Here is a 26791-nt window from a genome sequence, read left to right as displayed (position 1 = left end):
TTTCTGAACGGATCTCAACACAATCTGGGACACAGGGACTGTTAATGCGGGGACTCCTCTGGGGCCTCCTTTTAAAGTGTGTGAAGGTCCGCCCCGGGGCTGTGATTGGCTGCAGCCCGACCGCCAATCAAGTTTGAACCAAGCACCGAGAGTGAAAATGAAGGGCGGGGAATACTGGGCTCTGATTGGCTGAACTGAAACTGACAGTTGGTCAATTTCAAAAAGCCCGCCGATTTCAGAATATCAAACAGAGATTAAATAAAATTTAATTTCCCGCCAGCAATTTAAGAATCCCGCTCTTTATAACGGCGATTGTGCCCCATTATAAGTCACCAATCCCATTCTGTCACATTCCGGTTTGAATTCTATTCCATTCCCTGATCCGTCTGTACCGGGCGGGAATAAATCCCCGGTCACTGCTTCCTGTAAACATAAAGTCCCGCATCGATCCCGCCAGTGCCGTCCCATTTAACCGATTCTCACACAGAAACCTCACATGACAGGAATTATCTGTGAGGGGAGACTGTAATGTCTGGGACTGTGTATCCTGCCCGGTAATTGTGACTGTCTGCCGGAGTTTTTGATCTCTCATATTTACAATAGTTGTAAAATATTTAATAATTCCCATATTCCTACAGCGACTACACTCCAAAAGTACTTCATTCGTCTTGTTTATTGGATGTGTTCGGGAGGGAATTGGATGTGGTCCTTGCGGTTGAGGGGGGGCGGGGGTCGGGAAGTGGAGGTGCTGGAGTGGGTGATCAGCTGTGATCTTGTTGAATGGCGGTGCAGGCTCGAAGGGCCGAATGGCCTATTCTACTCCTGCACCTATTTTCTGTTTCTATGTCTTGAGACGTTCGGTGGTCGTGAAAGGCGCTATATAAATCCAAACCTTTCTTTCCATTAAACAGCCGAAACCATTTCCCAACCCAACTGTCCGCGCTCCGATCCCCAGGTCGCTGCTCTCTCTGTGAACCGGTGGGTGGCTCTTAGAAGAGCCTTTGTGTTGTGTTTGGGGGAAAAGGGTCGAGTTATTCAGCCGCCGAATCCATAGAGAGTGCGGCCCTGCCTTTTCAGAGCGTACACCACATCCATGGCAGTGACCGTCTTGCGCTTGGCGTGCTCAGTGTAGGTGACTGCATCCCTGATCACATTCTCCAGGAAAACCTTCAGCACCCCGCGGGTCTCCTCGTAGATCAGGCCCGAGATCCGCTTGACACCGCCACGGCGAGCCAGGCGGCGGATGGCTGGTTTGGTGATGCCCTGGATGTTATCACGGAGCACTTTACGGTGGCGCTTGGCTCCGCCTTTACCCAGTCCTTTGCCTCCTTTCCCGCGACCAGACATGATAATGACTCTTCAGTTAAACTGCCGCTGAATGAGAAGTGAACTGCTGCCGGCTCCTTTTTATAGAGACGGAGCCGACCTGACTGAGAAAGCGCAGAGTGAGAGAGGCGGGAAGGGGAGGAGACAGAGTTAAGATTGACAGACAGAGCAGTGAGCGGCCTCTGATCTTCCAGCTCCGCCTCCAGCTTTCTGCAGCCGCCAATTTCAAACCGTTTTCCGACAATAGAACCGAAACAGACTCGGAATTTATATTCAAAGCTTCCAGGAACCTGAAGCTTTTAAATAAAGTCCCGTTACAATTAACAATCGCGAATATTCCCGCCGACATACAGCCTCTTCCCTGTCAATCTCAGACCTTGTTCCATCTCCCCACACTCCCTCTCACAGACGGGTTCAGCAGTTTACAAACACCGATTCCAGTTGATTTGGAGAATGTGGTGTTTGGGGTTTGAGTTGTGAGGCGGGGTATCTCCGCCAGTATCATCGTCTCACAGACTCTCCCCCTGAAAATGACAATGACCAGGAACTGAGACTGGAGCTGAACACATCCCCAGTTACAGTGAGGTCCGGGCCCTGCACGTGTACTCATCTCCTTTCTGTCTTTTGCTTTTGTCTCCTTTTTGTTTCCCTCTGTCTCCCTGCATTGGTTCCCATCCCCCTGCCATATTAGTTGAACTCCTCCCCAACAGCACTAGCAAACACTCCCCCTAGGACATTGGTTCCGGTCCTGCCCAGGTGCAGACCGTCCGGTTTGTACTGGTCCCACCTCCCCCAGAACCGGTTTCAATGCCCCAGGAATTTGAATCCCTCCCTGCTGCACCACTGCTGAAGCCACGTATTCATCTGAGCTATCCTGTGATTCCTACTCTGACTAGCACGTGGCACTGGTAGCAATCCCGAGATTACTATTTTTGAGGTCCTACTTTTTAATTTAGCTCCTAGCTCCTTAAATTAGTTTTGTAGGACCTCATCCCTTTTTTTTTACCTATGTCGTTGGTACTAATGTGCACCACGACAACTGGCTGTTCTCCCTCCCTTTTTAGAATGTCCTGCATCCGCTCCGAGACATCCTTGACCCTTGCACCAGGGAGGCAACATACCATCCTGGAGTCTCGGTTGCGGCCGCAGAAACGTCTATCTATTCCCCTTACAATTGAATCCCCTATCACTATCGCTCTCCCACTCTTTTTCCTGCCCTCCTGTGCAACAGAGCCAGCCGCAGTGCGATGAACTTGGCTGCTGCTGCCCTCCCCTGATGAGTCATCCCTCTCAACAGTACTCAAAGCAGTGTATCTGTTTTGCAGGGGGTGACCACAGGGGACCCCTGCACTATCTTCCTTGCACTGCTCTTCCTGCTGGTCTTCCATTCCCTATATGACTGTGGACCCTTCACCTGTGGTACGACCAACTCGCTACACATGCTATTCACGTCATTCTCAGCATCGTGGATGCTCCAGAGTGAATCCACCCTTAGCTCCAACTCCACAATGCGGTCCGTCAGGAGCTGGAGGCGGATACACTTCCCGCACACGTAGTCTTCAGGGACACTGGAGTCATCCCTGAGTTCCCACATGGTACAGGAGGAGCATAAAATGTGACCGAGCTGTCCTGCCATGACTTAACCCTTAGATAGGCAACAACAATGGTAAAGTTTACTCACTGTTATAGAAGAGAAAAAAGAAAAACGAAAAACTACTCCCAATCACCAGCCAATCACTTACCCCCTTGGCTGTGATGTCACCTTTCTGTTTCCTTCTACTTCTTTTTTGCCTTCTCCCTGTAGCTGCACCGGCACGCCTCTCCACGCACCTCTCGCGGACTCTGGGCCCCGGACTCCCTGCTGTGCCTTTTATAGGCCTCTCACCAAAGTCCCGACTGCCTCTCCATGCACCTCTCGCCGACGCTGGGCCCCGGACTCCCTGCTGTGCCTTTTATAGGCCTCATCAACGAACTCCCGACGCCTCTCCATGCACCTCTCGCCGACGCTGGGCCCCAGACTCCCTGCTGTGCCTTTTATAGGCCTCACCAATGAACTCCCGATGCCTCTCCACATCCCTCTCGCCGACTCTGGGCCCCGGACTCCCTGCTGTGCCTTTTATAGGCCTCTCACCGAAGTCCCGACTGTCTCTCCACGCACCTCTTGCCGACGCCATCAGGGCCATATCTAACTCCCTTTTGAATATATCTAACGAACTGGCCTCAACAACTTTCTGTGGTTGAAAATTCCACAGGTTAACAATACTCTGAGTGAAGAAGTTTCTCCTCATCTCGGTCCTAAATGGCTTACCCCTTATCCTTAGACTGTGACCTCTGGTTCTGGACATCCCCAACATCGGGAACATTCTTCCTGCATCTAACCTGTCCAATCCCGTCATAATTTTATATGTTTCTATGAGATTCCCTCTCATTCTTCTAAATTCCAGAGAATATAAGTCTATTCTATCCAGTCTTTCTTCATATGTCAGTCCTGCCATCCCGGGAATCAGTCTGGTGAACCTTTGCTGCACTCTCTCAATAGCAAGAATATCCTTCCTCAGATTAGAAGACCAAAACTGTACACAACATTCAAGGTGTGACCTCACCAAGGCCCTGTGCAACTGCAGTAAGACCTCCCTGCTCCTATAGTGTTGTACTCATAAGTGTTTCCACATCACGCGAAATAACAGAATCCCGCCTTCACAGACAGTACAAGAGAAAGGGGAAAGCGACAGAGAGAGAAAGAGTGGGCTGAGAGAGAGAGACAGGGGAGTGCGAGGCAGGACGGTGAGACACAGAAACGTGCACAGTATCAGTTCTAGACTGACCTGTGAGGTCCGGTTTTATCCTGAAAGATCCCATTGGAGGGACAGAAGATGCAGTCCCCTCTCTCACTGATATTGTACCACAGACAGACACATTATTAGTCCCACACTGCGGGACAGTGTCAGAGAGTGAGAGAAACAAGGTCCCACATTTAACCCTCGCTTGCCTGTTGTACTCTCTGTAATCTTGCAGCTCAGGGCCGTTCGGTATTACTCTCAGTGACCGAATGTTTCACTCTGATTAAATTAAACTGGGACAGTTTCTGTCAGATATTAACTCCTGCACAGTCCCAGCAAACACTCCTACTCTGCCGTCCCTCCGATGTTTCTGCAGGATTGCTTTGTGAAGACGGGCTCACGAAGAGAAAAACACCCTGCACGGAATGATCACAAATTGAGCATCTCAAAGGGGCAAGGCCCCCAGCTTTAAACATTCCCTGGCCTTGCCCCCCAGGCCCAGTTCCTTAGCTCAGATTCTGATAAAAGTAAATCGAGAAAAGTGCACTTTGCTTTTTGAAGGCTGAATTATTGCAGAGCTGCGCATGCGCGATTAAGCCCCGAACCAGTGAGCAGAAGAGCGCATGCGCCTTCCCCTCCCCCAGCCCAGCCTGTGCGCGCCATTCACTCAGTGACCAAAAAAATAATTTAAAAAAAAAAGGGGCCTTGAAAATGTCTGCTGTGTCACCCAGGTCGGGTGGCATGGTCTTAATGTTTTATGTTTTGCAGGTAAACTCAAAAGAGTTTCACTCAGTGAGCGGAAGAAGATGGTTTAAACAGCCGGGAATGGAGATACCGCGGTCTCGGGGTAAGGCAGCGAGCAGCAGCCTCCTTACAGCAGCACATCGCTTTGGGAGCGTGTCCGTAGATGGGCTCCGAGATCGGCACTGAGTCCGGGGGAAGTTCAGGGGGAGTCGGGGTCTGTGTGTAACAGGTGGAGTGGAGCAAGAACTGGTCTCAGTGCGTGGAGTGAGTGGGGGAAGGGAGAGGCCATTCTCGGGCTGTGTGTGGACAGCGTGTGTCCCGGGTAAGGGAGACAGAATGGGAAGGATCTGCTGTTGACAATCATTGCTGCTTTCTCCCTGCAAACCAGTAGTGAACGTTCCTGCTTTAGTTCCAGTCTCACCGTGTTTGTTGTCATTGGACAACGAGCGGTGGAAGCAGAGCCGGACACTGAGGATTTATACAAGGAGCATCTATTGCAGGCACCGGGTGAGAAATGTGAAGGACACGTTTTAAACAGCGGCTCTTTGTTTCTGGTTGAACGGTTAGTGCCCTGGGAGAGGAGAGCAGCAATCTGAGCTGTGTAAAAGTTCGTGCTCCATCGGGTAGTCCCATTCCTGAAGCAGGGGTTGGGTTGTGTCTGGATGTCAGTAAATTGCTGTAAATCTGCCCAACACACTTGGTGTGCAGAAGCTCAGTACTGCAGTACTGCAGTGGAGTCAGACTCTTGACACTGTTTGTATCGCTGGCTTCCCTTTGTGAATGTTCATAATGAATATTAATTGAACGATTACATTCATCACTTTAGTCTTTTCTACCTCTCCTGTTCTTGAATGATCAGAGGTACCTTATTCTCCTACAGGCAAGGAATTGAAGGAACCAGAACAAATGTGAAGTTTCCTCCACCTGAGACATAAGGAACAGTGCAACCAGCTCCTTCTCACACACAGTAGGTACGGTACCTATCACACTGTGCGGGTACACAGACAGGTTATCCAAATTAAACATGTATGTGGTGCTGAATGGCCGCCTCCTATTCCTGTGTAACAGGCCCGAGGGGGCTGATAACCGTCTCCTGTTCCTAATTTAACAGACTGGAGATACTGAGTGGCCTTCTCGTGTTCCTAATGTTATAAACACGAGGGGCTTATTGGCCTGCTCCTGTTCATATGTACCACCTCTAGGGGCAGAATGATCTCCTCCTGTACCTATGTATCAGGCTAGAATGGGATGAATGGCCTCCTTTAGTTCTGATGTAACAGGTTCCAGGGGCTGAATAGCCTCCTCCAGTTCCTATGTAACAAGCTTGAGGGGCTGAATGGCCTCCTCCTGTTCCCATGAAACAATCCCATGGGGATGATTGCCTTTGTCCTATTCCTAATGTAACAGACCCAAGGGGCAGAATTGCATCATCCTATTGCTTTTTAAATCCAGTTGCTGAATAGCCCTCTCCAGTTCCTAATATAATCAGCTCGAGGAGCTGAATGGCCCTCTCCAGTTCCTAATGTAATAGGCTCGAGCAACTGAATGACCCGCTCCAGTTCCTAATGTAATAGGCTCGAGGAGCTGAATGGCCCTCTCCAGTTCCTAACGTAATAGGCTCGAGGAGCTGAATGGCCCTCTCCAGTTCCTAATGTAATAGGCTCGAGCAACTGAATGACCCGCTCCAGTTCCTAATGTAATAGGCTCGAGGAGCTGAATGACCCTCTCCAGTTCCTAATGTAATAGGCTTGAGGAGCTGAATGGCTTTCTCCAGTTCCTAATATAATAAGCTCGAAGAGCTGAATGGCCTCCTCCTGCTCCTTTTTCACATGCAGGAGGGGCTGAATGGCCTCCTCCAATTCCTCTGTAACAGGCTTGAGGGGATGAATGGTCACCTCCTGTTCCTGGTTAACAGTTCCGAGGGGTGGAATTGGCCTACTCCTATTCCTATGTAACAGACCCGAGGGACTGAGTGGTCTTCTCCTGTTCCTAATGTAAGAAGCTCGAGGGGATGAAAAATGTCCTGCTGTTCCCATGTCACAGAATCAAAGGCTGAGTGGTTTGCTTGTGTTTCTAATGTTAGAGAGGCTGAATGGACTCTTCTTCCCACATAACAGAATGGAAGGGCTGAATGGCATTCTCCTGATCCAATGTAACAGGCTCAAGGGGAAGAATGGCCTCATCCTGTTCCTGTCTAACAACATTCGGTGCTGAACAGCCACCTCCTGTTCCTGTGTAATAAGTTAGATGGGATGAGTGGCCTCTTCCAGTTCCAATATAACATGTGCGACTGGCTTATTGGCCTCTTCCAGTTCCTATAACATTGTCGGTGGGCTGAATGGCCTCCTCCAGTTCCTACATAACATGCTTGAGGGTCTGAATGGCCTACCCCTGTTCCGATGTGAAAGGCTCCAGAGGATGGATGGCCTCCCTATTCCTGTGTAACAGTATCCAGTCGATGCATCGCCTCCACCAATTCCTTTATAGCAAGGCTGAGGTGCTGAATGCCCACCTCCTGTTACTTATGTAACAGGCTCGAGGGACTGAATGGCCTCCTCTTGTTCCTTATGTAACAGGCTCGAAGGGACTGAATGGCCTCCTCCTGTTCCTTATGTAACAAGCTCGAAGTGACTGAATGGCCTCCTCCTGTTCCTTATGTAACAGGCTCGAAGGTATGATTTGCCTCCAGGTTCCATGTGCTGAAAGGCCTCCTCAAGTTCCCAGATCCAGGGACTGTTCTTCCCCATTGTTTTGGAAATAGCATCGGGCAGTAAACAGGAGCTCACTGCTTCTTGCCCACCAGCTCTCTGATTGGGTTCCTTGTGCTGATTATGTTTTCTCATCTCGCTCAAATGTTGCTTTCTTTTCCATCACCTCTAGAGTTATTAGCCAAGTTTGTATCGAGCACATCGTGATCTCACCAGTAACAGCACTTTCCTGATGGTTATCCACGAGGCTGCTTCTGACATTTTCTTCTGCGTAAATGTTAGCCACCGTAAGTAACTGAAAAGCTTCGTTTCTACAGCAACAACAAACACTTGCATTTATGACAGATACAGAGTGAATCCCACACTCACTCACTGTACCACAGACACATATGGTTTATATTATGTACTAATAGCTCGTCTCTACTCAAAATATTTCTGAATCGCATTCATCCAATATAATGAGAGAAAAAAAATCACAGATATAGGATAAAACACACTCTCACATACCAGAAGCTGACAGATACAGAATAAAACCAACGCACACATACCAGGAACTGACAGATACAGAATAAATCCCACTCAGATACTAGAAAATGACAGGTTCAGAATAAAACCCACACTCACATACCAGAAACTGACAGGTACAGAATAAAACCCACATTCACATCACAGAAACTGACCGGTACAGTATGAAACCCACATCCACGTATCTGAACAATAATATGCAAGTAAAACCCACATCCGCCTATTAGAAACTGACAGGGAAACACTCACACCAGAGACTGACGGAACAAATAGAACAGGTTAGTCACTCTTACTCCAGTGTCAGGCTCACACAATTGTTTATTCAGTAATTCGGATGATAACTAACATGCTCTCAATGTGGCCCATTTAATGGGCCCAAGTTTCCACACGATAAAAAACGGGGGCCCCTCCGAGCTGGGCGCCCGTTTTTCGCGCCTAAAACGGTGCCTAAAAAAATAATCGCGATTCTGGAGCATTCTGCAGCTCTGTCTGCCTGGCGCGGTGCCCAGGGGGGCGGAGCCTACACTCGCGCCGATTTTGTAAGTGGGAGGGGGCGGGTACTATTTCAATTAGTTTTTTCCCTGCCGGCAATGCTGTGTGTTGGAGCGTTCGCGCACGCGCAGTGTGAAAAAAACATTGGCATTCGGCCATTTTTGTAGTTCTTTGTCGCTGTTTAATTTTTGAACATTTTTTTAAAAAACGCACATTGCCATCAGCACTTGCAGCCTTCTCACTGCCTCCCCCCCCACCCGCGGGAAGAACGGGCGCCTCCTCCCCCCGCCCCCCCCTGGGAAAGAACGGGCGCCTCCTCTCCCCCCCCCCCCGCGGGAAGAACGGGCGCCTCCTCCCCCCCTCCCCCCCACGGGAAGAACGGGCGCCTTCTCGCCCCGCCCCCCCGTGGGAAAGAACGGGCGCCTCAGGCTGACTGCAGCATTCTCCGTGCCTTCACACAGGTAGGAAGATGGTTTATTTAATCTTTTCTTTGCTTATAAATGTTTATTCAGGTTGGATTTATTTGTATAATATTTGTAGAAGTATAAATAAGGATTTATTGTAGAATTTAATGACTTCCCTTCCCCCCCCCCCCCCACACCTCGTTCTGGACGCCTAATTTGTAACCTGCGCCTGATTTTTTTAATGTGTAGAACAGATTTTTTCAGTTCTACAAAAATCTTCACTTGCTCCATTCTAACTTAGTTTGGAGTACGTTTTCACTGTGCAAACTTTGAAATCAGGCGTCAGTGGCCGGACATGTCCCCTTTTGAAGAAAAAAATTCTGTTCCAAAGTAGAACTGTTCTACCTGACTAGAACTGCAGAAAAAAAAATGTGGAGAATTGCGATTTCTAAGATAGTCCGTTCTCCACCAGTTGCTCCTAAAAATCAGGTGCAAATCATGTGGAAACTTGGGCCCTATGAGTGATAAAAGCAACTTGTGAAACAATCCCATTTTTCCTAATTTAATTTGTGACAAAAAGATGGTCTGAGCATGCGCTAAATACATGCTGCTCCTCCCCTCCCCACACAGTGTTTAAACCGACGGGAAGGGCCCAGGCGAGCTCCCCTCCTTCAGCTCTGTCAGCGGCTGCCGTTTCCTCTGTGCTCGGCTGATGATCGTTGAACACATCAGGGAGTGCAGATATCCCGGGCCCGAGTAAGGGAGCAAACAGCAGCCTCCTTCCAGCAGCTCATCGCATTGGGACTGTGTCCACAGATGGGCTTTGTGTCGGGGTAAGTTCAGCGGCAGTCGTGGGCTGTTTGTAAGGGGCAGAGTGGAGCAGGAACTAGTTGTGGAACATGGAGTGAGTGGTGGAAGGGGGAGGCCATTCTTGGGCTGAGTGTACAGTGTAAGGTAACAGAGAAAGTAAATCACCTCGCTCTTTCAAATCAGTGCTGCTTTCTTCCCCCAAATTAGTAGTGAATGTTCCTGATTCAGTTCCAATCTCACAGTGTCTGTTCTTGGACAGTGAACAGTGGAAACACAGCCTGACTGAGGAGTGTCGCAAAGTGTATCTATTGCAGGCAGCGGGGGAGGAGTGTGAAAGGAGACATTTCAAAAATGGGTTATTTTGTTTCGATGTGTTGAATTCTCCAGAATCCTGTGGCTGGTGATCGAGAGATACATTGTCGCTCGCTCATATACATCAGCATCTGGTCACTGTGACATTCTGTTAATGACACAGGCCCTCAACTCGGTTTCAATGGACTGAGAACAATTGTTGTACAGCCCAGGTACCTGTGGTTAGATTCCAGGACGCGATTCAGAGTTTTACAGGTAGTCCCATGGGAGGACTGTGCCAATCGGGTGTTCCCATTCATGGACCAGTGCTGGGTTTGGGTTGTGTCTGGATGCTGATAACTTACTATAGAATCGTCCTACACACCTGGTGTGGGGAATCTGAGTGCCGCTGTAGTTCTTGCATCTCTCTGCAAATTTGCTCCCCCATAATGTTGGAAAGTGTGAGATCATGCACTTTGGCAAGAAAAATCAAAGAGCAAGTTATGATTTAAATGGAGAAAGATTGCAAAGTGCTGCAACAGCGGGTCCTGGGGGCACTTGTGCATGAAACACAAAAGGTTAATATGTAGGTACAGCAAGTGATCAGGAAAGCCAATGGAATCTTGGCCTTTATTGCAAAGGGGATGGAGTATAAAAGCAGGGAAGCCTTGCTACAGTTGTACAGAGAATTGGTGAGGCCACACCTAGAATACTGCGTGCAGTTTTGGCTTCCATATTTACAAAAGGATATACTTGCTTTGGAGGCAGTTCAGAGAAGGTTCACAAGGTTGATTCTGGAGAAGAGGGGGTTGACTTATGAGGAAAGGTTGAGTAGGTTGGGCCTCTACTCATTGGAGTTCAGAAGAATGAGAGGTGATCTTATCGAAACATATAAGATTATGAGGGAGCTTGACAAGGTGGATGCAGAGAGGATGTTTCCACTGATAGGGGGAACTAGAACTAGAGGGCATAATCTTAGAATAAGGGGCCACCCATTTAAACCTGAGATGAGGAGAAATTTCTTCTCAGAGGGTTGTGGATCTGTGGAATTCTCTGCCTCAGAGAGCTGTGGAAGCTGGAGCATTGAATAAATTTAAGACAGAAATAGACAGTTTCTTAAATGATAAGGGGTTATGGAGAACGGGCAGGGAAGTGGACCCGAGTCCTTGATCAGATCAGCCATGTTTGTATTAAATGGCGGAGCAGGTTCGAGGGGCCCTATGGCCTACTCCTGCTCCTATTTCTTATGTTTTTATAAACCTTAGAATCATAGAAAAATGACGACACAGAATGGGGCTATCTGTCCCATCGTGTCCGTGCTGGTGTACATCATGTCCCATATTTTTCCCTCTAGTTGGTGGCCTTTACAATACATCTATTGCGTAACCTCTATTATTTCTTAACCATAGCCATATAGATTCTGTCCTTGACCCCTCCAGGACATCCTCTCTCTCCAGCATTGTAACATTCTCCTTAACCAATACTGCCACATCACCTCCTATCTGTCCTTCCCTATCTTTCCTGAACTCCTATATCCAGGAATATTTAATACCCAATCCTGCCCTTTTTGAGCCAGGTCTCCGTTATTGCCATGACAGCATATTCCCTGCAGCTCACCAGCCTTGTTTACTATGCTTCATGTGTTTACATACATACACCATAAACCCATCTTAGACCATTCTGTGTTCTCTCTTAGTCTGACCCCACCTAATACCTTACTATTTCTTGCTTTGGTGCTATCCGTCTCTCCCAATCCTTTGTGCCCTTTGTTTTTCCTTTATAATTTTACATCCTGGTGTCCATCCTCCTGCCAACTTAGTTTAAACCCTCCCCAATAGCACTACCAAACCTCCCCGCAGGGATATTGGTGCCGGCTCTGTTGAGGTGCAACCCGTCCGGCCTGTACAGGTCCCACCTCCCACATAAACGGTCCTAATGCCCCAGGAATCTGAAGCATCTCTCCAGCCATGCATTCATCGGCTCTATCCTACTATTTCTATACTCGCTCGCGCATGGCACCGGGAGTAATCTGGAGATTACTACTTTTGAGGTCCTGCTTTTTAATCTCTTTCCTAACTCCCTATAATGCCTGCAGGATCTCATCCAGTTTCTACCTCTGTCGTTGGTACCAACTTGGACCACGACCTCTGGCTGTTCACCCTCCCTCCTCACAATGTTCTGCAACCATTCAGTGACATAGTTAACCCTAACACCAGGGAGGCAACATACCATCCTGGAGTCACATCTGTGGCCGCAGAAACACCTGTCTGCTCCCCTGACTATCGAAGTCCCTACCACTATTGCTTTTCCTATCTTCCTCCTTCCTCCCTCCCCCGCTGTACAGCTGAGCCACTCGTGGTGACATGGATTTGGCCCTGGCTATATTCCTCGCCCTCACCATTACTCAGAACGGAATACTGGTTGGAGAGCGAGATGCAGTAGTGTTTTATATAGATTTAGCATCAATTCCTGGCTTTGTTAACCTGTCCTGCCACCTCCAAAGAATTTTGCACAGGCATCCACAGATCTCTCTCTTCTTCCATCCTGTTAACATTGTACCATTTGGAATGTATTGTCTCTCATTCTTCCGACCAAAATGGACCACCTCACTGTATTGAATTTTATCTGCACTCCTTTTACAGGGTTTTAGAAGAGGAGCATTTACCAACTGTAAACTCAAAACAAACATCACGTCAAGATCTGACAGAGTCACACGATTCATCAGGACCTAATTCAATCGGTCCTCGAATCATCTGGCATATTAGCGAGTTCACACTCATGACAGACCTTTTAAATCTGAGTGTGGGAAGGCCTTCAAAATCTACAAGTACCCAAAGAGACACCAGCGCCGAGACACTGGGGGAGCCTATTCACCTGCTTGTGTGAGGGATGGGATTCACTCGATCATCCGCTGCGATTAACACCAGTGAATTTGCAGTAGGGAGGGACCGTTAACCCGCTCCATTAGTGGGAAGGGATTAATTGCACCATCCGTGCTGCTGAGACACCAGCATGTCCACTCTGATGAGGGTCGGTTGACCTGCTTCGTGTTTTTGAAGCGATTCACTTATTCTTCCACCCTCCTGAGACACCAGTTTATGCACAGTGATGAGAAACCAATTAAATGGTCTGACTTTGGAACGAGATTTAAAAGTTCCCAGGATCTGAAGGGACATCAGCTGGAGAGAATAGGAGAGATTCTGTTCACCTGCTCCGTGTGCGGGAAGGAGTTCATTCAGTCATCCCACCTGCTGAGGCACCAGTGAGTTCATGGGGGGGACATGCCGGTGAAACATTCTGACTGTGGGAAAAGCTTTAAAAGGTCTCAGGAGTTGAAGCAATTCCAGCTGGAGGGAGCTGGACAGAGACCGTTCACCTGCTCCATGTGTGGGAAGGGATTCAAACAGTCATCCAGCCTGCTGACACACCAGAATGTTCACACTGACGAGAGACCATTTAAATGTTCTGACTGTGTGAAGAGCTTTAAAAGCTTCGGGAACCTGCTGACACACCAGCGTACTCACACTGGAGAGAGGCCGTTCACCTGCTCCGTGTGTGAGAAGAGATTCAGTCTCTCCTCCACCCTGCTGACACACCAGCGTGCTCACACTGGGGAGAGGCCATTCACCTGCTCCGTGTGTGAAAAGAGATTCAGTCTCTCCTCCACCCTGCTGACACACCAGCGTGCTCACACTGGGGAGAGGCCGTTCACCTGCTCCGTGTGTGAGAAGAGATTCACTCGGACATCCCACCTGATGACACACCGGCGAACTCACACTGATAAGAGACCATTTACATGTTCTGACTGTGGGAAGAGCTTTAAAAGCTCTGGGGATCTGAAGGGACACCAGCGAGTTCACACTGATGAGGGGCCGTTCACATGTTCTGTTTGTGGGGAGAGCTTTAAAAGCTCTGGGGATCTGAAGGGACACCAGCGAGTTCACACTGATGAGGGGCCGTTCACATGTTCTGTTTGTGGGGAGAGCTTTAAAAGCTCCGGGAATCTGAAAGGACACCAGCTTGTTCACACCGATGAGAGACCTTTTAAATGTTCTGACTGTGGGAAGAGCTTTAAAAGCTTCGGGAATCTGATGGCACACAAGCGTGATCACAGTGGGGACAGACTATTTCACTGCTCCGTGTGTGGGAAGAGCTTCACTCAGTCCTCGACTCTGCTGACACACCAGCGAGTTCACACTGGGGAGAGGCCGTTCATCTGCTCTGTGTGTGGGAAGTGATTCACTCGGCCGACCCACCTGCGGACACACCAGCGAGTTCACACTGGGAACAGGCCAGTGAAACATTCGGGCATTGGGAAAAAAGTTTAAACGGTCCCAGGAGCTGAAGAGACACCAGCTGGAGAGAGCGGGAAAGAGACTGTTCACCTGCTCTGTGTGTGGGAAAGAATTCCCTCGGTCCTTGACTCTGCTGACACACCAGCGAGTTCACACTGTTCTGTAACACAGGGCCCTGCAGAAAGCTGGGCCCACATGAACATGGAACGGATGAATGTTTTATAAATTCTTGTACTGCTGATAATCTTTCAAACTGTTGTGCTGATAATTCCCTTTATTTGACTTTTCATGCTATTACATAGAATATACAGCACAGAAACAGGCCATTCGGCCCAACCAGTCTATGCTGGTGTTTATGCTCCACTCGAACCTCTTTTGACCCTACTTTAATTAACCCGATGAAAATAACTTTGTATAGCTTTGTCCCTTGTGTTTATCTGGCTTCCCCTTAAATGCATCTGTGCTATTCACCTCAACGACTCTTTGTGGTAGCGAGTTCCACATTCTAACCACTCTCTGAGTAAAGAAGTTTCTCCTGAGTTTCCTCCTGGATTTATTAGTGACTATCTTATATTTATGGCACCAGAAATATGTTGAGCTTCTGTTAAGCTGAGCAGTATGTCGTTGTGCTTTACTTGTTCTGATGATATTAAATAAATGAAGTTATCGGAGCTGCAAGATAATTGCAGCTTTGGATTAGCAACCAACAGTATAAACAACTTAGCACTGTGTTCCTTCATGGCAATACTTCACGTTAACAAGTTCTGAAACTATTTAGAGGGATGAGAAAACAAGAGACGTAAAACACTTCAAATATCTGACCCATGATTACAAACGCAGACGTTAATTATCGCCACTAATTTTCACTTTTTTTAAAAAAAGTATGAGCAGGTCCTCTCATTTTAAAACAAAGTTTAAAAAAAAACAGTTGGAGTGAGTTAAGTATCAAAGCTTTAACTACAGCTAACAAGCTCATTTTTTCTTGTTGAGAAATTCATGGTTTGAGATACACAGGAACAAAGGATGGTTAAAAACATTAGAAAGCAAAATAAATCAGGAAGTAATTGGTGCCACCGAGCTTGGGTTTTTTAAAGCCTGGTTGTAAGAGGAAGCTAATGGTTTGAAGTTGTGGAAAGTAATGAGAGTTAGGTCAGGACACTGTGATAGGAGCATTGATTACAACACAATGATATAACCCAGCTGTGTACAGTCCTCAGTTCAACATAGTCATATCTCCCAGAAACCTTGCCTTTTCCTAGAATATAGGGGGCACAGTTCTGATCCACATTAGTGCCAATATCAAGTAAATAAAAACATTGAGCTACAGATTAGCATGTTTAAATTTAAAAGGATTTGATAGGTTAGATATGGAGAAACTATTTTATCATGAAGGGAAATAATCTTAAAATTAGAGCTAGGCCATTTAGGAGGGAAATCAGGAAACACTTTTTCATATAAAAGGCTGTAAAAAAAAAAAACTGGAATTATCTCCCCAAAAGGCTGTGAATGCTGGGATAATTGGAGCTTTCAAGACTGAGATCGATGATATTGTTAGTTAATGGTATCCAGGGATATAGAGATAGAGATGGGTCCTGTGGGAAGATCCAGGGATATAGAGATAGAGAGGGGCCCTGTGGGAGGATCCAGGGATATAGAGATAGAGAGGGGTCCTGTGGAAAGATCCAGGGATATAGAGATAGAGAGGGGCACTATGGAACGATCCCGGGATATAGAGATAGAGAGGGGTCATGTGGAAAGATCCCGGGATATAGAGAGAGAGGGGCCCTGTGGAAAGATCCAGGGATATAGAGATAGAGAGGGGTCCTGTGGAATGATCCAGGGATATAGAGATAGAGAGGGGTCCTGTGGAATGATCCAGGGATATAGAGATAGAGAGGGGTCCTGTGTAATGATCCAGGGATATAGAGATAGAGAGGGGCCCTGTGGAAGGATCCAGGGATATAGAGATAGAGAGGGATCCTGAGGAATGATCCAGGGATATAGAGATAGAGAGGGGTCATGTGGAAAGATCCACAGATATAGAGATAGAGAGGGGTCCTGTGGAATGATCCAGGGATATAGAGATAGAGAGGGGTCCTGTGGAAAGATCCAGGGATATGGAGAGAGAGGGGCCCTGTGGAAAGATCCAGGGATATAGAGATAGAGAGGGGTCCTGTGGAATGATCCAGGGATATAGAGATAGAGAGGGGTCCTGTGGAATGATCCAGGGATATAGAGATAGAGAAGGGCCCTGTGGAAGGATCCAGGGATATAGAGATAGAGAGGGATCCTGAGGAATGATCCAGGGATATAGAGATAGAGAGGGGTCATGTGGAAAGATCCACGGATATAGAGATAGAGAGGGGCCCTGTCGAAGGATCCAGCGATATAGAGACAGAGAGGGTTCCTGTGGAAAGATCCAAGGTTATAGAGATAGAGAGGGGTCATGTGGAAGGATCCAGGGATATAGAGATAGAGAGGGACCCTGTGGAATGATCCAGGGATATAGAGATAGAGAGGGACCCTGTGGCATGATCCAGGGATATAGAGATAGAGATGGGTCATGTGGGAGGATCCAGGGATATAGAAATAGAGAGGGGTCCTGTGGAAAGATCCAGGGATATAGAGATAGAGAGGGGCCCTGTGGGAGGATCCAGGGATATAGAGATAGAGAGGGGTCCTGTGGAAAGATCCAGGGGTACAGAGATAGAGAGGGGTCCTGTGGAAGGATCCATGGATATAGAGATAGAGAGGGGCCCTGTGGAAGGATCCCGGGATATAGAGAGAGAGGGACCCTGTGGAAAGATCCATGGCTGTAGAGATAGAGAGGGGCCCTGTGGGAGGATCCAGGGATATAGAGATAGAGAAGGGTCCTGTGGAATGATCCAGGAATATAGAGATAGAGGGGGGTCCTGTGGAAAGATCCAGGGATATAGAGATAGAGAGGGGTCCTGTGGAAAGATCCAGGGATATAGAGATAGAGAGGGGCCCTGTGGGAGGATCCAGGGATATAGAGATCGAGAGGGGTCCTGTGGAAAGATCCAGGGATATAGAGATAGAGAGGGGCCCTGTGGAAGGATCCAGGGATATAGAGAGAGAGGGGCCCTGTGAAAAGATCCAGGGATATAGAGATAGAGAGGGGTCCTGTGGAATGATCCAGGGATATAGAGATAGGGAGGGGTCCGTGGAATGATCCAGGGATATAGAGATAGAGAGGGGTCCTGTGGAAAGATCCAGGGATATAGAGATAGAGAGGGGCCCTGTGGATGGATCCCGGGATATTGAGAGAGAGGGGCCATGTGGAAAGATCCAGGGATATAGAGATAGCGAGGGGTCCTGTGGAAAGATCCAGGGATATAGAGATAGAGAGGGGCCCTGTGGAAGGATCCAGGGATATAGAGATAGAGAGGGGCCCTGTGGAAGGGTCCAGGGATATAGAGATGGAGAGGGGCCCTGTGGAAAGATCCAGGGATATAGAGATAGAGAGGGGCCCTGTGGAAGGAGGGAGGAAGGAGGACAGTAGGAGTATGTTTGAGATTGTGTGTATTTATTGGCACATGTGGCAGAGCCTGGTCTCCAGTTGTCTTGGATCCCCTTACCACTGGACCAAGACCTTGCTCCGTCCAGTCCGTGTGGTGGCTGGTGTGCAACGACCAGCTCACATTAAAAGAATTCAGGCACAGGCATTTTAAAATGTTTAAACCGTTTAAAATGAGTTCATCGGTCACCTGGGTGCTCATTTTTGGTCTGGAAGCAAGTCATCATCGACCCCGAGGAACTGCTTATGATGATGATGATTTTCTGAGGAATGAAACATTACTGAGCCCCTGGACCCATGTTATGGGATGAAGTGCTAGACAAGTAAAGGCCCAGTGTCTGGGTGTGAATCTAATAATAACCTCAGGGACCGTATAGGTGCGATAACCAGACGGGCTTGTGGTTATAGTCTGGTCACAGATGGACAAAACTCCCAGAATTAACAGGAGTTCAGGAGACGGTCAACGGATAGGTCCAAACAATCCCATTCACTGAATTTAAGCCGTTGTCAGTTGGAACAGACTCCAGAAGATCGCCTGTGAAGCCACTGTACTTCTATTCTGCAGACTGAGGGAATTATCACAATCTGTGTTCTTGTGAGCTTGATTACCTGATGTCCAAAACCCTTGGACCCTGGATCATTCAAGTCAACCTCAGTGTGTGGAAAGGGATTCATTGGGGTATCTCACCTGCTGACACACCAGAATTTCCACATCATGACTGCAGTGGTTCAATTGCATTATTTCCAGTGCTTTTAAACACATCCAGGACTAAACACATTCAGGCAACTGGGGTTTGTTAATGTTAAGAGTCCCCAATAAGTGGGCTGGATTTAAAGATTCTTCCATGTTCTCTCCATGCTAGTGTGCAGAGAGGAGCTGATGTTACAGAATCAGAGCACAGTAGGATGCCTTTCGGCCCATCATGCTGATGCCAGCTCTCTGAAAGAGTTACGTAATTAGTCCCGCTCCCCTGCTCTTTCCCCACAGCCCCGCAAATTTCTGCTTTCAACTATATATCCAATTCCCTTTCGAAAGTTAATATTGAATCTGCTTCTGCCAACCATTCAGGCAGTGCATTCCAAAACATAAAAACTCACTGCGTAAAAACTGTCTCTTCATTCCCCCTCTGGATTCTTTTGCCAATTATCTAAAATCTGTGTCTTCTCATTACCAGCCATCCTTCCACTGACAATATTTTCTCCTAGTTTGCTCTAAAAAAAAAAGCACCTCTATCACATCTCCACTTAACCGTCTCTGCTCCAAGATACATTGCCATTGTTCTGTGAATTCCTACAGCCTGAGGAATGGGACATGCTATCTTTGTGAGCAACGAGTGTCAGCATCCAGCAATCTCTGGTCAGGGACTGTTTTTTTAAACTGCCTCATGATCATTGTATAGAAATTTACGGCACGGAAGGAGGCCATTCAGCCCATCATGTCCGTGCCGGCCGACAAGCAGTTATCCAGCCTAATCCCACTTTCCAGCTCTTGGTCCATATTACTGCACTTCAAGTGCACATCCAAGTACCATTTAGAAGTGGAGAGGGTTTCTGCCTCTACCACCCTTTCAGGCAGTGAGTTCCAGACCCCCACCATCCTCTGGGTGAAAACACTTCCCCTCAAAACTCCTCTAAACCTCCTACCAATTACTTTAAATCTATGCCCCCTGGTTGTTGACGCCTCTGCTAAGGGAAATAGGTCCTTCCTATCCACTCTATCTAGGCCCCTCATAATTTTATACACCTCAATAAGGTCTCTCCTCAGCCTCCTCTGTTCCAAAGAAAACAACCCCAGCCTATCCAATCTTTCCTCGTAGCTAAAATTCTGCAGTCCAGGCAACATCCTCGTAAATCTCCTCTGTACCCTATCTAGTGCAATCACATCGTTCCTGTAATGTGGTGACCAGAACTGCACACAGTACTCTAGCTGTGGCCTAACTAGTGTTTTATACAGTTCAAGTGTAACCTCCCTGGCTCTTGTTGCTACCTCGGCTAATAAAAGCAAGTACCCTGTATGCCTTATCTATCTGTCCTGCTACCTTCAAGGATTTGTGGACATGCCCTCCAAAGTCCCTCTACGCTTCTCAGTGTTCTACCATTTATTATGTATTTCCTTGCCTTGTTAGCCTTCCCCAAATGCATCACCTCACATTTCTCCGGATTGAATTCCATTTGCCACTGTTCTGCCGACCTGACCAGTCCATTGATACCTTCCTGCAGTCTACAATGCTCTTTTTCATTATCAACCACACAGCCAATTTTTTGTATCATCTGCAAACTTCTTAATCATACCCCCCACATTCAATTCTAAATCATTGAAATATACCACAAAAAGCAAGGTTCCAGTACTGAGCTTTGCGGAACCCCACTGGAAACAGCCTTCCAGTCACAAAAACACCCATCAATCATTACCCTATGCTTCCTGCCTCTGAGCCAATTTTGGATCCAACTTGACACTTTGCCCTGGATCCGACGAGCTTTTACTTCCATGACCAGTCAGCCATGTGGGACCTGATCAAAAGCCTTGCTGAAATCTACATAGACTACATCAAATGCACTGCACTCATTGACCCTGTCTCTGTCTCTGTCTTGTGGTTAATTCCAGGAACACTATTCCAGAGTCATTCTGGAATGTAAAAATAAACTCCGGCTTCTATTGTCCATGGATAACCATCTTCTTAAACCACTCTCCTCAGTCTCCACCCTCTCCTCCGACAATGTGAGAGGAGCTCATGGCCTTCTTTGTCTCAAAGATTGAGACCATCCATTCAGCCGCCTCTGCCACTTCCCTTCCTCCCCCTAGCCCACTGGGCCAAACTTCCTCTGAACTTCCCTCCTACCCTAGCCCTAAACTCATATCTTTTTCTAGTTTCTCTCCAATTTCCCCTCATGACTTCTCCACGCTCATCTTGTTCATGAGACCCACTTGCTGCTGCCTCGACCCTATTCCCACCAATATGCTGACTACCCAACTTCCTTTTCTGGCTCCCATGTCCGCTGCCATTGTTAATGGTTCTCTCCCCTCACGTACAGTCCCCTTTTCCCTCACATCTGTCATCACCCCGCTCCACAAAAAAACAACCCTTGACTCCTCCATTCTTGCAAACTACCAACCTTCCATTCCTCTCCAAAGTTCGTCAACATGTTGTCACCTCCCAAACCATTCCCATCTTTCCCGCAACTCCATGTTTGAATCCATCAAATTAGGTTTCCAACCCTGCCATAGTACTGAAACAGCTCTCATCAAAGTCACAACTGACATTGTTTGTGACTGTGACTAAGGTAAACTATCCCTTCTCATCCTTCTTGACTTGTCTGCAGCCTTTGATACGGTTGACCACTGCATCCTCCTCCAATGCCTCTCCACCATCATCCTGCTGGGTGGATGTGCACTCGCCTGGTTCCATTCTTATCTAATTGTAGCCAGAGAATCACCTGCAATGGCTTCTCTTCAGAGTCAGGTGACAAGTAGCAGAATGGATAGCTCGCTGGCTTCAAGACAGAAAGCAGAGAGTAGGGGTAAAGGGTAGCTATCCACAGTGGGAGAAGGTGGGCAGTGGTGTTACACAAGGATCAGTGCTGGGACCACATGTTCGCAATTTACATTAACAATTTAGACTTTGGAATCAAAAACACAATTTCTAAATTTGCAGATGACACCAAATTGGGAGCAATAGTCAATACTGGGGATGCCTGCAACAAATTAGAGGAGGACATTAATAAACTTGCAGAATGGGAATATAATTGGTAAATGTAGTTCAACACAGATAACTGTGAGGTATTACATTTTGGTGGGAAGAATAGGGAGGTCACTTATTACTGGAAGGGAGCGAGTCTGGGTGAGGTAGAGGAACAAAGAGATCTCAGAGTACAAATACACCAATCACTAAAAGTTACGACACAGGTTAGCAAGGCCATAAAAAGGCAAACTGAGCACTCGGGTTTATTTCTAGAGGTATAGAGTTGAAATGTAGGGAAGTTATGCTGAACCTGTTTTGAACCTTGGTCAGACCACACTTAGAATACTGTATACAGTTCTGGTCACCATATAAAAAGGATATAGAGGCATTGGAGAGGGTGCAGAAAAGATTTACAAGGATGATATAAGAAATGTGAGGGTATACATATCAGGAAAGGATGAACAGGCTGGGTCTCTTTTCTATTGAAAAAGGCCAAGGAGTGACCTAATAGAGGTCTTTTAAATTATGAAAGGTTTTGATAGAGTGGTCAGAGAGAGAATGTTTCTACTACTGGGGAAGAGCATAACTAGAGGCTATCAATATAAGATAGTCAACAAGAAATCCAATAGGGAATTCAGAAGAAACTTCTTTACCCAAAGAGTGGTGAGAATGTGGAACTCACTACCACAGGGAGTGGTTGAAGTGAATAGTATAGATACATTTAAGGAGAGACGAGACAAGCATATGAGGGAGAAGGGAATCGAGGGTTATGCAGATAGATTTAGATGAGGAAAGATGGGAGGATTCTCGAGTGGAGCATTAACGCTGGCGGGTCTAGTGGGGCCAAATGGCCTGCTTCTGTGTCGTATATCCGATGTAATCCTATGTAATTCCTGCTCCCGCATCGTTACCTATGGTATCCCCCAAGGATCTATCCTTGGCCCCCTAATTCTCATTTATATACTGCCCCTTGGTGATATTATCCAAAACCAAAGCGACAGTTTCCATATGTACACTGATGACATCCAGCTCTACCTCACTACCACTTCTCTCAATCCCTCCATGGCCTCTAAATTGGCAGATTGCTTGTCCTGGATGAGCACAAATTTTCTCCAATTAAATATTGGGAAGACCAAAGCCATTGTTTTCGGTCCCCGTCACAAACTCCGTTCCCTAGCCACTGACTCCATCCCTCTCCCTGGCATCTGTCTGAGGCTGAACCACACTGTTCGCAACCTTGGTGCCATACTTATCCCCGAAATGAGCTGCCGACCACATATCCGCAGTCTAACTAGGACTGCCTATTTCCATCTCTGTAACATCGCCCGTCTCCGCCTTCTTCAGCTCATCCGCTGCTGTAACCTACATGCATGCTTTTGGTACCTCAGGACTTGACTATTCCAATTCACTCTTGGCTGGCCTCCCACTTTCTACCCAACGTAAACTTGTGGTCATCCAAAACTCGGCTGCCCATGTCCGAACTCGCACCAAGTCCCATTCACCTATCTCCCCTGTGCTTGCTGACCGACATTGGCTCCCGGTTAAACAACACCTTGATTTCAAAATTCTCCTCATTTTCAAATCTCTCCATGGCCTCGCCCCTCCCTATCTTTGTAATCTCCTCCAGCCCCACAACCTCCTGAGATGTCTCTGCTCCTCTAATTCTGCCCTTTTGAGCATCCCTGATTATAATCACTCAACCATTGGTGGCCGTGCCTTCAGCTGCCTGGGCCCTAAGCTCTGGAACTCCCTCCCTAAACCTCTGCTTCTCTACCTCTCTTTCCTGCTTTAAGATGCTTCTTAAAACCTACATCAAATATCCTAATTTCTCCTTGTGTGGCTCAGTGTCAAATTGTTTGTGTTGTAATACTCCTGTAAAATGCCTTGGGACAATTTACTACATTGAAGGCACTATATAAATACAAGTTGTTGTTGTTAAAGGGACAGTGGGATTGTGATACATCTTGATTTCAGTGCAGAGAGGAGGGAGAGCAATTTTGGGCAAAACATAAAGAAAATGTAAGATTGAAAATTGTGTATTCTGAAATTCTCTCCTGCACTTACAGTCATTAGTAATGTCAGGGCATTACATGGAGAGGACGTGCAGAAGGGAAGATTGAAGCAAAGATCACGTCAAGATCTGACAGAGTCAGGGCCTGAATATTGTCGGCATATGGAAGTGGAAAGCAGCAATCTGAGAACGGACAAACCTTACGCGTGATCCCTTTGTGGACACTCCTTCAGCCGACCATCCAGCCTGGGGAGACACAAGTGCAGCCGTACTGTGGAGAGACCCCATCAATGTGGGGACTGTGGGACGAGATTAAACTCTGTGTCTCAGCTAAAAACTCATCAACACAGTTACACCAGAAAATGGCCATTCATCTGCTCCGTGTGTGTGAAGGGATTTAACCACTCGTGGAAACTGCTGAGACACCAGCGAGTTCACACCGGGGAGAGACCGTTCGCCTGCTCTCACTGTGAGAAGAGGTTTACACAGTCTTACAATCTGTTGTCACACGAGTTGGTTCACAGCGAAGAGAGACCTTTTCAATGCTCTGACTGTGAGCAGAGCTTTAAATGGTCCAGCAACCCGATACAGCACCAGCGCTGTCACACTGGCCATTCATCTGCTCAGTGTGTGGGAAACGATTCACTCATTCATCCGCCCTGCTGGTACACCCTGCGAGTTCACACTGCAGACAGGCCGTTCATCTGCTCAGTGTGTGGGAAGCGATTCACGTGTTCATCCGCCCTGCTGGTACACCAGCGAGTTCACACTGGGGAGAGGCCGTTCACCTGCTCCGTGTGTGGGAAGCGATTCACGTGTTCATCCGCCCTGCTGGTACACCAGCGAGTTCACACTGGGGAGAGGCCGTTCACCTACTCCGTGTATGGAAAGCGATTCACTTGTTCATCCGCGCTGCTGGTACACCAGCGAGTTCACACTGGGGAGAGGCCGTTCATCTGCTCAGTGTGTGGGAAGCGATTCACTTGTTCATCCCCGCTGCTGGTACACCAGCGAGTTCACACTGGGGAGAGGTCATTCACCTGCTCCGTGTGTGGGAAGCGATTCACTTGTTCATCCACCCTGCTGGTACACCAGCGAATTCACACTGGAGAGAGGCCGTTCACCTGCTCAGTATGTGGGAAGCGATTACTCAGTCATTCAATCTGCTGACACACCAGCAGATTCACACCGGGGAGAGACCGTTCTCCTGCTCCGTGTGTGGGAGGGCATTCACTCATTTATCCTACCTGCATGTGCACCAGCGAGTTCACACTGACGAGAGACCCTATAAATGCCCCGAATGCAAGAGGAGCTTTAAAAGCACCGAGGAACTAAAGATGCATCAACCGGGGAGAGGCCGTTCAGCTGCTCTCACTGCGGGAAGAGGTTTGGGAGGTCAGCGACCCTGGTGAGACACCAGCGAGTTCACAGCGAGGAGGCACCGTTTAAATGTTCCGACAGTGAGAAGAGCTTCAGGAGCTCCAAAGACCGTTGACGAGAGCCCGTTCAAATCCTCTCATTGAGGTAAGACGTGTACACAATCATCCGGCCTTCTGAAACATGAGTGGCTTCACACCGGGGAGAGGCCGTTCCCCTGCGCCCTGAGTGAAAAGTGATTCACCAGTCCATCTGACCTGCTGAGACACCAGCGAGTTCACACTTCACTGCAGTGGTCTGATTCTGCAATTAATCACACCCAGGCCTGACCCATGTTAATTATGGTATTTTAGGGGGTTTGTTGATGCTGATAACCCAGAATAATTAGACTGGAGTTTAATATTCTGTATATACGTCTGTTGGAAGATAAATGCTCCTTTTATGCCGGAATTTCGTGCTAAACAATGAGAAAGTGGCTAACACTAGCATCATGGGTAAGCAAAGTTAGCCTGAGGTCGAACATGCAGCCAGTCTCGTGGCCCCACAAGTGCTTTGCTGACACAAAAGCCTCGGAAAAACATGTTTCTGAGCAAAGCGGCCAGAAGAGGAAGATCAGGTGAAGACAGAGACAGAGAGGTGATAGAAGGCACTGGAGAAAGAAAGGAGTGAACAGTCTGCAGCCTTGAGACAGTGGAAATAAGAGAGGGGTCTCTGAAGCAGCTGTGGTTCTACTGCCGTGTTCTCATGTTCACTGACCCGAGTTATACATAGACCCGAGTTATACACAGGAACAATTATATAAGTGGGGGAGGGGGGGGGGTGGTTAAGGGGAATAAATTTGCGGATGCCACAAAATTGGGGGGGTGGGTGTAGGGAATAGTCAATACTGAGGATGACAGCAACACGCAACACATTACAAGAAGACTTTAATAAACTTGCAGAATGGACATATAATTGGTAAATGATTTCAATACAGATAAGTGTAAGATTTTGTTAAGAAAAATAAGGAGGTCACATATTGCATGGAAAATATGTATCTAAATGGGGTTGCAAAGCAAAGGGAACTTAAAAATACAAGTACACAAATCACTAAAAGTAGCGACGCAGGTTGATAAGGCCATAAAAAAGCAAACCAAGCACGAGGGTTTATTTATAGAGGGATAGAATTGAAAAGTAGAGAAGTAATGCTAAACTTGTATCGAACCTTCGTTGGAGCATGCTTGTGTATAATTCTGGTCAGCATATTATAAAAAGGTTTATAGAGGCATAGAGAGGGTGCAACAAAGATTTACAAGGATGATACCAGAAATGTGAGGTTATATTTATCAGTAAAGGATGAACAGGCTGAGTTTCTTTTTTCTTGAAAGGTGATAGCTGAGGGGGGGGGGGTGACCGAATAGAGGTATTTTTAAATTATGAAAGGTTTTGATAGAGTAGATACAGAGAGAATGTTCCCACTTGTGGCAAAGGGCATAACTAGAGGCCATCAATATAAGATAGCCACCAAGAAATCCAATAGAGAATTTAGAAGTAACTTCATTAGCCAAAGAATGGTGAAAATGTGGAACTCGCTACCACAGGGAGTGGTTTAAGCAAATAATATAGATGCATTTCAGGGGAGGCTAGACAAGACCATGAGGGAGAAGGGAATAGAGGATTATGCTGATAGTGTCAGATATCGAAGGATGGGAGGAGGTTCGAGTGGAGCATAAATGCCGGCATGGATTGGTTGGGCTGAAGGGCCTGTTTCTGTGCCGTATATTCTATGTAATTAGTTACCCATCATATTGGGAGAACGGAGCCCAGCTCC

At 47.4% G+C, this 26791-nt stretch overlaps 1 pseudogene; it reads left to right on the top strand.

The window, feature by feature from the left end:
* The first annotated feature begins 4770 nt into the window (after positions 1 to 4770).
* LOC139256606 (zinc finger protein 271-like) lies at positions 4771 to 25186 on the top strand (annotated as a pseudogene).
* Positions 25187 to 26791: the final 1605 nt, after the last annotated feature.

Source organism: Pristiophorus japonicus, unplaced genomic scaffold, assembly GCF_044704955.1.
Source record: "Pristiophorus japonicus isolate sPriJap1 unplaced genomic scaffold, sPriJap1.hap1 HAP1_SCAFFOLD_749, whole genome shotgun sequence".
Taxonomy (NCBI): Eukaryota; Metazoa; Chordata; class Chondrichthyes; family Pristiophoridae; genus Pristiophorus; species Pristiophorus japonicus.
The sequence above is the reverse complement of the archived record's forward strand: the minus strand, read 5'-3'. Positions and strand labels throughout refer to the sequence as shown.